Genomic DNA, 12,945 nt, shown 5'->3' with positions numbered 1-12,945 from the left:
TTCTACTCTGCAAATCTCCAAATTACTGGATTCCTACTCAATTTTGAGAATGTCTCTGTTAGTACAGCTGTACTTCATTTTATCTATAGTCTCTAACTGATTAATTCTTTTTTATAATTTTAATTAATTATTTTTTTTATACAGCAGGTTCTTATTACTTATCCATTTTATACATTTTAGTGTATACATGTCAATCCCAATCTCACAATTCATCCCACCACCACCCCCACAACTTCCCTCACTTGGTGTCCATACATGTGTTCTCTACATCTGTGTTTCTATTTCTGTCTTGCAAACTGGTACAACTGTACCACTTTTCTAGATTCCACATATATGCGTTAATATACAATATTTGTTTTTCACTTTCTGACTTACTTCACTCTCTATGACAGTCTCTACGTCCTCCATGTCTCTACAAATGACCCAATTTTGTTCCTTTATGTGGCTGAGTAATGTTCCATTGTATATATGTACCATATCTTCTTTATCCATTCATATGTTGATGGACATTTAGGTTGCTTCCATGACCTGCCTACTGTAAATAGTGCTGCAATGAATATTGGAGTACACGTGTCTTTTTGAATTATGGATTTCTCTGGGTATATCCCAGTAGTGGGATTGCTGGGTCATATGGTAATTCTATTTTTAGTTTTTAAGGAACTTCCATACTGTTCTCCATAGTGGCTATATCAATTTACATTCGCACCAACAGTGCAAGAGGGTTCTCTTTTCTCCACACCCTCTCCAGCATTTGTTGTTTGTAGATTTTCTGATGATGCCCATTCTAACTGGTGTGAGGTGATACCTCATTGTAGTTTTGATTCGCATTTCTCTAATAATTAGTGATGTTGAGCAGCTTTTCATGTGCCTCTTGGCCATCTGTATCTCTTCTTTGAAGAAATGTCTATTTAGGTGTTCTGCCCATTTTTTGATTTTTTTTTTTTAATATTGAGCTTCATGAGCTGTTTAATATTTTGGAGATTAATCCTTTGTCCATTGATTTGTTTGCAAATATTTTCTCCCATTTGGAGGGTTGTCTTTCGTCTTGTTTATAGTTTCCTTTGCTGTGCAAAAGCTTTAAGTTTCATTAGGTTCCATTTGTTTATTTTTGTTTTTATTTCCATTACTCTAGGAGGTGGGTCAAATAAGGTCTTGTTGTGCTTTATGTCAAAGAGTGTTCTTTCTATGTTTTCCTCTAAGAGTTTTAGAGTGTCCATTCTTACATTTAGGTCTTTAATCCATTTTGAGTTTATTTTTGTGTATGGTGTTAAGGGGTGTTCTAATTTCATTCTTTTGCATGTATCTGTCCAGTTTTTCCAGCACCACTTATTGAAGAGACTGTCTTTTTTCCATTGTATATCCTTGTCTCCTTTGTCATAGATTAGTTGACCATAGGTGCATGGGTTTATCTCTGACCTTTCTATCTTGTTGCATTGATTTTATTTCTGTTTTTGTTCCAGTACCATATTGTCTTGATTATTATATCTTTGTAGTATAGTCTAAAGTAAGGGATTTTGATATCTCTGCTCTGTTTTTATCCCTCAAGACTGCTTTGGCTATTAGGGGTCTTCTGTGTCTCCATACAGATTTTAAGATATTTTGTTCTAGTTCTTTACAATATGTCATTGGTAATTTTATAGGGATTGCATTGAATCTGTAGATTGCTTTGGGTAGTATTGTCTTTTTTTTTTTTTTTTTTTTGCGATATGTGGGCCTCTCACTGTGTGGCCTCTCCTGTTGCGGAGCACAGGTTCCGGATGCGCAGGCTCAACGGCCATGGCTCACGGACCCAGCCGCTCTGTAGCATGTGGGATCCTCCCGGACCAGGGCACGAACGTGTGCCCCCTGCATTGGCAGACAGACTCTCAACCACTGCGCCACCAGGGAAGCCCATCTCTCCATTTTTTGTGTCATCTTTCATTTCTTTCATCAGTGTATTATAGTTTTCTGAGTACAGGTCTTTAACCTCCTCAGGTAGGTTTATTCCTAGGTATTTTATTCATTTTGTTGCAATGGTCAATGGGATTGTTTCTTTAATTTCTCTTTCTGATCTTCCATTGTTAGTGTATAGTAATGCAAGAGAATAATGTGCATTAATTTTGCATCCTGAAACTTTACCAAATTCATTGATTAGCACTAGTAGTTTTTTGGTGACATCTTTAGGGTTATCTATATATAGTATCATGTCATCTGCAAAGAGTGACAGTTCTACTTCTTCTTTTCCAAGTTGTATTCCTTTTATTTCTTTTTCTTCCCTGATTGCCATGGCTAGGACTGCAAATCTATGTTAAATTATAATGGCGAGGGTGGACATCCTTGTCTGTTCCTGATCTTAGAGGAAATGCTTTCAGTTTTTCACTGTTGAGAATGATGTTTGCTGCGGGTTTCTTATATATGGCCTTTATTATATTGAGGTAGCTTCCCTCTATGCCCATTTTCTGGAGAGTTCTTATCATAAATGGCTGTTGAATTTTGTCAAAAGCTTTTTCTGCATCTATTGAGATGATCATATGTTTTTTATTCTTCAGTTTGTTAATATGGTGTATCACATTGATTGATTTGTGTATGTTGAAGAATCTTTGCATCCCTGAGGTAAATCCCACTTGATCCTGCTGTATGATCCTTTTAATAGTGGTTGGATTCTGTTTGCTAGTATTTTGTCGAGGATTTTGCATCTATATTCATCAGAAATATTGGTTTGTAATTTTCTGTTTTTGTAGTATCTTTGTCTGATTTTGTTATCAGAGTGATAGTGGCCTCATAGAATGAGTTTGGGAGAGTTCCTTCCTCTGAAGTTTTCTTGGAAGAGTTTGAGGAGGATGGGTGTTAGCTCTTCTCTAAATGTTTGATAGAATTCACTTGTGAAGCCATCTGGTCCTGGACTTTTGTTTGTTGGAAGATTTTTAATCACAGTTTCAATTTCATTACTGGTGATTGGCCTGTTCATATTTTCTATTCCTTCCTGGTTCAGTCTTGGAAGGTTATACCTTTGTAAGAATTTGTCCATTTTTTCCAGGTTGTCCATTTTATTGGCATAGAGTTGCTTGTCGTAGTCTCTTGTGATGCTTTGTATTTATGCAATGTCCAATGTAACTTCCCCTTTTTCATTTCTAATTTTATTGATTTGAGTCCTCTCCCTCTTTTTCTTGATCGGTCTGGCTAAAGGTTTATCAGTCTGGTTTATCTTCTCAAACAACAAACTTTTAGTTTTATTGATCTTTTCTTTTGTTTTCTTTGTTTCTGTTTCATTTATTTCTGCTCTGATCTCTATGATTTCCTTCCTTTTACTAACTTTGGGTTTTGTTTGTTCTTCTTTCTCTAGTTCCTTTAGGTGTAAGGTTAGATTGTTTATTTGAGACTTTTCTTGTTTCTTGAGGTAGGATTGTATTGCTATAAACTTTCCTCTCAGAACTGCTTTGCTGCATCCTATGTGTTTTGGATGGTCGTGTATTTTTGGTCATTTGTCTCTAGGTATTTTTTGATTTCCCCTTTTGTTTTTTCAGTGATCTCTTGGTTATTTATGAACGTACTGTTTAGTCTCCATGTGTTTGTGTTTTCTATGTTTTATTCCGTGTAATTGAATTCTAATCTCATAGAATTGTGGTCAGAAAAGATGGTTGATATGATTTCAATTTTCTTAAATTTATCGAGGCTTGGTTTGTGACCCAAGATGTGATCTATCCTGAAGAATGTTCCATGTGCACTTCAGAAGAATGTGTAATCTGCTGTTTTGGATGGAATGTCCTATAAATATCAATTAAATCTATCTGGCCTATTGTGTCATTTAAAGCTTTTGTTTCATTATTAATTTTCTGTCTGGATGATCTGTCCATTTGTATAAGTGTGGTGTTATAAAGTCTCCCACTATTATTGTGTGACTGTTGATTTCCTCATTTATAGCTGTTAGCATTTGCTTTATATGTTGAGGTGCTCCTAAGTTGGGTGCATATATGTCTATAATTGTTATATCTTCTTCTTGGATTGATCCTTTGATCATTATGTAGTATCCTTCCTTGTCTCTTGTAACATTCTTTATTTTAAAGCCTATTTTATCTGATATGAGTATTGCTACTCCCACTTTCTTTTGATTTCCATTTGCATGGAATGTCTTTTTCCATCCCCTCACTTTCAGTCTGTATGTGTCCCTAGGCCTGAAGTGAGTCTCTTGTAAACAGCATAGATATGGGTCTTGTTTTTGTACCCATTCAGCAAGCCTGTGTCTTTTGGTTTAAGCATTTAATCCATTCACATTTAAGGTAGTTATCAATATGTGTGTTCCTATTACCATTTTCTTAATTGTTTTGGATTTTTCTTTTTAGGTCCTTTTCTTGTCTTGTGTTTGCCACTTAGAGAAGTTCCTTTAGCATTTACTGTAGAGCTGGTTTGGTGGTTCTGAATTCTCTTAGCTTTTGCTGGTCTGTAAAGCTTTTGATTCCCTGTCAAATCTGAATGTGATCCTTGCCAGGCAGAGTAATCTTGGTTGCAGGTTGTTCCCTTTCATCACTTTAAATATATCGTGCCACTCCCTTCTGGATTGTAGAGTTTCTGCTGAGAAATCAGCTGATAACCTTATAGGCATTCTCTTGTATGTTAATTGTCGTTTTTCCCTTGTTGCTTTTAATACATTTTCTTTGTCTTTAATTTTTGCCAATTTAATTACCAAGTGCCTCGGCATGTTTCTTCTTGCATTTATCCTGCCTGGGACTCTTTGCACTTCTTCAACTTGGTTGGCTAATTCCTTTCCCATGTTAGGGAACGTTTCAACTGTAATCTCTTCTAAAATTTTCTCGGGTCCTTTCTCTCTCTCTTCTCCTTTGGGGACCCCTTTAAGGCAAATGTTTGTGTGTTTAATGTTGTACCAGAGGTCTCTTAGGCTGTCTTCATTTCTTTTCATTCTTCTTCCTTTATTCTGTTCTGTGGCAATGAATTCCAGGTCACTGATCTGTTCTTCTGCCTCAGTTATTCTGCTACTGATTCCTTTTAGTGTATTTTTCATTTTGGTTATTGTATTGTTCATCCTTGTTTGCTTGTTCTTTAATTCTTCTAGGTGTTTGTTCTTTAATTATCTAGGTTTTTGTTAAACATTTCTTACATCTTCTCGATCTTTGCCTCCATTCTTTTTCCGAGGTCCTGGATCATCTTCACTATCGTTATTCTGAATTCCTCTTCTGGAATGTTGCCTATGTCCACTTCATTTAGTTGTTTTTCTGAGGTTTTATCTTGTCCCTTCATCTGGTACATAGTCCTCTGCTGTTTCATTTTGTCTACTTCTGTGAATGTGGTTTTCGTTCCACAGGCTGCAGGATTGTAGTTCTTCTTGCTTCTGCTGTCTGCCCTCTGGCGCATGAGGCTACCTAAGAGGATTGTGCAAGCTTCCTGATGGGAGGGACTGGTGGTGGGCACAGCTCAGTAAAACCTTAATCTGCTTGTCTGCGGATGGGTGGAACTGAGTTCCCTCCGTGTTGGTTGTTTGCCCTGAGGCAACCCAGCACTTGAGCCCACAGGCCCTTTGGTTGGGCTAATGGCACCTCCTGGAGAGGTCACACCAGGGAGTACTTCCCAGAACTTCTGCTGCCAGTGTCCTTGTCCCCATGGTGAGCCATAGCCAACCCCTGCCTCTGCAGAAGACCCTCCAACACTAGCAGGTAGGTCTGTTTCAGTCTCCTATGGGGTCACTGCTCCTTCCCTGTGGGTCCTAGTGCACACAGTACTTTGTATTTGCCCTCCAGGAGTGGAGTCTCTGTTTCCCCTCGCCCTGTTGAAGTCCTGTAATCAAATCCTGGTCGGCTTCAAAGTCTGATTGTCTGGGAATTCCTCCTCCCATTGCCAGAACCCCAGGTTGGAAAGCCTGACGTGGGGCTCAGAACCCTCACTCCAGTAGGTGGGCTTCTGGGGTATAATTGTTTTACAGTTTGTGAGTCATCCACCTGGTGGTATGGCATTTGATTTTATTGTGATTGTGCCTCTCCTCCCACCTCATTGAAGTTTCTCCTTTGTCTTTGGATGTGGGGTATCTTTTTGGTGAGTTCCAGTGTCTTCCTGTCAAAGATTGTTCAGCACGTTGTTGTGATTCTGGTCCTCTCACAAGAGGGAGTGAGCACATGTCCTTCTACTCTGCCATCTTGAACTAATCTCCCTTGCTCACATAATTTATGTTTTAAAAATTATTGCCATCAAGTTCATAATATTGTCTCATAATTTGATGATCTCTGCTGCATCTATTTATCTGAGCTTTACTTCTAGTATGGCTTTAATGTATATTCTTTTAATCTTATCATCCTGCCAGATGTTAACTCTATTGATATTTAAAACAAACACATGTAACTTTTTTAATTCTCTCTATTGCATCACAGTTTTATGTTTTTAATTAAGTTCTGCTCTTATATATTTTTTCTCCTCTACATAAATGTATTTGTTTATTATTCTTTTTGTAGGTTCATAAATTGGATACTTAAGTCATAATTTATTTGGCTTTCTTCTTATCTAATGAAAACACTTACATTTCACTTTAACTGTATATCACGTTTTGCTCCGAATAATTTTTATCACTGATGCCAAATATTTTCTAAAGTTTAGTATGGTTCTAACCTGACTATTGATTATTTAGAATTATATTTCATATAAATTTTTCATGTTTTTTTAAATTTCTAACTTTATTTTTGTCAGAAAGTAAGTTCTGTATGTTTTTAATTTTTTGAAACTTTCTGCACTTAATTATAGTAACTTTGGTTCAAAATGCCATTTACTGTTATGAACATGTTATTCTAGGAAGGAATTAATTTCTTAAATTTGAAAGTGAACTTTCTATCACCAAAATTCTGAGCTTTAGTTTTCTCATATATTAAATGAGAATAAAAATATCTACCTTGAGAGGATTAAAAGTGACATATATGAAGTACCTATCACAGTTCCCTGCCAATAGTATATGTTTTTAAAAATAATAGCTAAATAAATAGACTCTCTTGGGTGCATATGTATTTTGTTTCATGCACTTGATTAAAATCTTCTTGAGAGGCATGAATCTGATTTTTGTTTGTGTGTGTCAATTCAGTGCTTTCTAATGTAATACCTTGAATAAGGTAACTAAATACTATCTGTGATTGATTGATTGACTATTTGGGTGATTAATTGTAAGTCAATATTTCAGAATTTTCCATAATTTTTTTAAAAATTCATGTTTCAAATGTTAATATTAAACATACAAGAAAAGCACACTGATGAATAAAGATTGTTCACTAAAATAATGTTGAATTCATTGCACCACTTCCTGTGTGGAGACTTCCTGAAAGAGTGGTTCAACGAATGATCTCTTATGGAGAAATGTTAAGGATGAACCTTAATACAGAGGCTCTGGATAGCTGTATATGTATGTGCACACACACACACACACACACACACACACACTCTAATGCTTCACTGAAGTCTGTTGCACACATTCAGTATTTTAGAGTACTGCTAAAGGAATTAAAGAATATAATACCTCCTGCAACACAGTTAGGCAGGAAATAGCAGTATCACAGCAAATGTATAATGATTCTAGTATGAAAGAACAAAGCTCAGAAAGATTTGAGGGAAACACTGAGGAGCATATGACGTGAAGAAGTAGATGCAACTGGAAGATTTGTGACAGATGTTAGTTATCCTCCCTTTCCACATATACTACAAAAGGTCCCTCTTGAAGAAAATGAGACTGAACTTTATGGCACTCAGCAATGTGCACTTAGTCTGCTTCTCCAAGAAGGCCAATGTTATCTCTGATGGGATAATTAAATTATACATGCACTATCCCCTACTCATGCAAACCAAATTATGTGCTTCTTATCAGCTTCATTTGCAAGCTTCTCTATCCGTCTATTAAATATTGTTTCTCCCAATAGCTCATTTGTTTTATTTTTTGAAGATGTTTTTATCTTACTCTCAGCCTTCATCTCTAGTATATAAGGTGACTCCAGTGTTGATATGCATGGCCAGTCCAACATCTGATCCTCCAATGTCTTGCTCTTAGTTGATTACAGTTTCCTGCTCCTCTTCCTACCCTCCTTATTGTCTCAATCTTTGCCATCTCTACTCTCACCAAAAGTCCTGATTTTAGTATTCTCTCTGATCACAACCTGGTCTCCTCTACATTACTTATTCAATTATTCACATTGTAGTTGCTCAATTAAATATTTTGAAGAATTACTTTATACTGCTCTTGCCTTCATAACACTTTATATAAACTTTCACCAACTCCTTTCACTTTTAGTTTTACTTTCTAAACATGTATTGCATCTGTCACTAATTCTAGTCCTCCAAATTCTCATAATCTCTTTCCTGGGCTACTACAGTAGCATGCTAACAGCCTTTTTGCACTTACTGTGGTTCCTGTCCAATCTGTAGCCAAACTGATATTTTTATAAAGTTCATCTATTCCTTCATCTCTCCCTCATCAAGCTTAAAGTATTACTAAATATTTACATTATTTTTAAGATAAAGACTAAAATCACTAAATGCTCCAAAGGGCTGTCAAGATCTTTTCCCTATCTACTTCTCTGGGTCCATTAGCTTTCTTTCAGTTCCTAGAAAGCCCCATGCTCCCACTTGCCTCTAAATCTGAGTGTCTGCCACAGCCTCCCTGACCCATCCTTCCCCTTCAGCCCTCTCTTTCCAGTCAATTCCTATTCTCCTAACAGAATAAAGCTTGGTATTTTTTAAAATAAATATCTATCATAGTGACAATGATATGCTTAAGAAGTTTCTTTGATATATATTTATGGAAAATCCTTATCTTTTTCTTTGGCTAGATAGATTTGGCTGAATGAACAAAAATTATCACTTCAGAAGCAAGACAAATATCAGGAAATCCATAATACTAAAACTGGACGGTAAATTTCTGATAACATCAAAGAATTTATGCCTATTTTCCAAAAAATATTTTAAAATGCTAATTTTGTATATTTATCAAGGGAGATTATTAATGGTGAATAACCAATATCAATAGAAAAACATCTAAAACTCCCTGCTTGAGTTGCAAATAGTTTAATTGACAATGCTAATTTAAGTAAATATGCAATTATAACAGATGAAAGTGCAATAATCAAACAAATTCAGATTTTCTTTTCCTCTATGAGTGGTTGGCTTAACTAATGAATGGAAAGTTGGGTTTTCCTTCTGACTCTAGTTATTTTAAGCATTAGACAGAGAGCTCAGATCAGTAGAGAGGTCAAGTAAAGAGGCAAGGCAGGATAAGGACTGACAAATATCTCTGGATTTGGCAAATAGTAGGTTACTAGTGATTTTGGAGAGAGCAAAAACACTGAAGAGTGAGTCAGAAATCAGGTTGTTAAGGGTTAAGGAAAAAAATGATGGGTGACAAAACCAAGATAAGAATGCCTACTGTTATTGCAAAGAGCATGGTTCTAGGGAGAAGAATATTGGAATGCTAGATTAGAATATAGGACAAAGGGGGTCTTTCTCTTTTATTTTATTTTTTATTTTATTTCATTTTTATTTTTGGGTCTTTCTCTTTTTCTTCTCCTTCTCCTACACCTCCTTCTTCTTGGAAAGATTAGCTTGAGAATATAATATTTACAAGCTGAAAGAACAGTGCTAGTGTATATGAATGGGTTGAAAGTAAAGTTGAGAGGAGGCAATATTTGTGAGTTGAGATTATCAGATTAGACTAGAGAGGACAGGATTTAGAGCACAGGTAAAGTGATCAGTATTATCAGACAGAGCTTAAGAAATGTCAGGTTTATAGTCAAGTTCTAGAAATTATTAAATGAAGGCAGTATATTTTTATTGAGTACCATGTAGGTGGCACTTTTGAGAAAATAAGATAGACAAGTAAGAAAGAGATATGACAAAGAATAATAAGTACAGCTCCTTCCTTCAACACACTGGTAATTTTGTTGGGAAAAAAAAAAAAAAAACAACAATAAACCCGTATTATGTGCCAGGCACTGTGCTGGACATATTAAGTGCATTATCTCACATAATCCTGTAACCTTCTCAAGGGGAGCATTGTTATTTTAATTTTACAAACAAAGATAGTGAAGCTGAAAAAGATCAAATAACTTGCCCAACTCACAAAGCTAGTAATTGACTTACTTGGGATTCAAGCCCAGATCAGTTTGAATCTAAAACTTACCCTTCATCCTTTAAGGTACACATTTGAAAAAATGCATCAAATCTTGAATGATCATTATGTCCTCAAGATGATTGAACATATAGAAAATTGAAAACTAGGCAGTTAGATTTCACAGCTATGGTTTCTTTTCTGCCAAAATGAGATCGGTTGGTTTGAATAATTGTATTTGTTACTCTGATTGCTTGGGCAAGATAACGTTTCAAGTATCAAAAGGCCATAAACAAAGTCATTTATATCATGCATAAATCAAAATTGTAACAGACAAAAATATAAATTATTTTAAGAATGTGATTATAATATTTAAAACTTGTACACGTACCCAGATATTTATGTACTGGGAACATTTTGCAAATTAAGGAAAAATAGAGCGGGGTCAATATCCAGCTTCAGTTAGGAAAAGCAAAGTTTTCAATACAAATTTAGATGTTTGGCAACTCCTATAATTTAGTAAGAGAAAAAATATAAGCCATTCTTTTGATAGCTAATGTGTCATCTTGTCCTTTGTTATGATGCTAATAGCAATGCTGCTGCTGGTGCTTGACATGAAGCATCTGGTACATTTGGACTGAAGCTTCTAAATTTTTTCTGACAATACATGAATTGGATCTCAGGCATTGCTGTGGGGCATACTTATTGAACCAACTAAGGAGTGGTAATTTGCAGGACTTTTGTGTTTATTTATACTTAATTTTAGACTTTCTCAAACTAGGGTGAGCTATCTAAAATCCCTACACATTCTTAGGTACTCACGGGGTGGGAACTTTGAAAAATGTAGATGACAAACTGGTGATGATGGAAAGAGGAAGTCATAGGTAGAGTAACCATACAATGTATTAACTCAGTTGGAACACATTTTAGAGCAAAAATGTTAAAATGTATGGACACCAGCACAACAGGTCTTATTAGGACTTGCCAAGGGAAACCAATGCAGAATCCAAACTAGCTCTAAGTAGCATGAGTCACAAAAGGGACCCAGGTGCCTCTCAATCTACCTTTGCCTTCTCTGCAACCAATCTACTCCACATATTGATTTGCCTGTGCTGAGTTGAACTTAGTATCAGAACACATGGAGATTAAAAGAGAAAAATATTTTAGGATATTTCAGGGAAAATCAAAAGTTAAAAAAAATTGAAACTATTTTCAGACTGTAAGTTTCTTGAGGATAATAGTATGTTTGATTTTATGTTTTAATACTGCAATTCCTTTCAAAATAGCAAAAATTAGAGAAAATTTTTGTTCTGTGATTATTAACTGTTTAATTAACAAATATTTGCTAAGCAGCTCCTATGGATTTGGTGCAGTCAAACACTCTGTGATAGGAGAATAAGTTGGATATAATGCCTGCCTTTACAGGCTAGGGCAAAAGTGTGTGATTCGTTCTACAAGAGAAGAAGGATGTAATGCATTTTACATTAAGATTAAGCAATTTTATAAGCACTCAATAAATCTGATTAATTCACTAAATGATAAAATGTTCAGGTTGCATATTAATATGAAAGAATGGTAAGAATTTACATTGAAAATAATTTGTTAACCTCCCTCAACTACTTAATGATATAAACTCTTCATAAATATTTCTTGGCTTGGGCTTCCCTGGTGGCACAGTGGTTGAGTCCACCTGCTGATGCAGGGGACATGGGCTCTTGCCCCGGTCCGGGAAGATCCCACATGCTGAGGAGCGGCTGGGCCTGTGAGCCGTGGCCACTGAGCCTGCACGTCCGGAGCCTGTGCTCCACAGTGGAAGAGGCCACAACAGTGAGAGGCCCGCATACAGAAAAAGAAAAACAAAAAATCTTGGCTTATTGCTAATTTACTTAGAGAAAATCTTCAGTATACCACAATAAAAACAGATACAAATGCACAGAATGCTACAGAATGTGGTCTCAGTAACTGAAACAAATGCAATTAGTTTAAATTCAATAAGAACATAATATTTAATACATTTTATCAAATGTAAGGACCATTTGGCAATGTCACAGAAAATGTAAGTCACTGAATAATATGCAGAGTATAGTTAATAAAAATGAAACTAAGGCCAATAACAGTATTTGATTTGAGGCATCCAATGCCTAAGAAGTAAGCAAGCACATACAAGTAAGTCAAGTAAAACCACAGTGTTATTTTTTTCTATTCTATACCATGTATTTATTTAGGAGAGATCATTTTTATGGGTCATAATTTTCTTTTGACAAAAAGACACCTGAAAGCAAGATAAGGATGTCACATATTGGTAAGTTTATTCCATAGAATATAGTACTGAACAATATCCAAGCAATTTTTGTATAAATCAGAGGATCACAAAAATAAAGCTACCCTTCCATTACTAAAAACAGACTCATAGGAGACTTCTGGGAAGATGGCAAAAGAGTAAGACGCGGAGATCACCTTCCTTCCCACAGGTACACCAGAAATACATCTACACGTGGAACAACTCCTACAGAACACCTACTGAACGCTGGCAGAAGACCTCAGACCTCCCAAAAGGCAAGAAATCCCCCATGTACCTGGGTAGGGAAAAAGAAAAAAGAATAAACAGAGACAAAAGGATAGGAATGGGACCTGCACCAGTGGGAGGGAACTGTGAAGGAGGAAAGGTTTCCACACACTAGGAAGCCCCTTCACGGGCAGAGACTACGGGTGGTGGAGGGGGAAAGCTTCAGAGCTGCTGAGGAGAGCACAGCAACAGGGGTGCGGGGGGCAAAGAGGAGAGATTCCCGCACAGAGGATGGGTGCCGACCAGCACTCACCAGCCCGAGAGGCTTGTCTGCTCTCCCGCTGGGGCAGGTGGGGCTGGGAGCTGAGGCTCGGGCTTCAGT

This window comes from Delphinapterus leucas, chromosome 17 (assembly GCF_059928025.1).
Source record: "Delphinapterus leucas isolate spDelLeu-1000000601 "Yukka" chromosome 17, BTC_Dleu_Yukka2, whole genome shotgun sequence".
In the NCBI taxonomy this organism is placed as follows: Eukaryota; Metazoa; Chordata; class Mammalia; order Artiodactyla; family Monodontidae; genus Delphinapterus; species Delphinapterus leucas.
Note: the sequence above shows the minus strand (reverse complement) of the source record.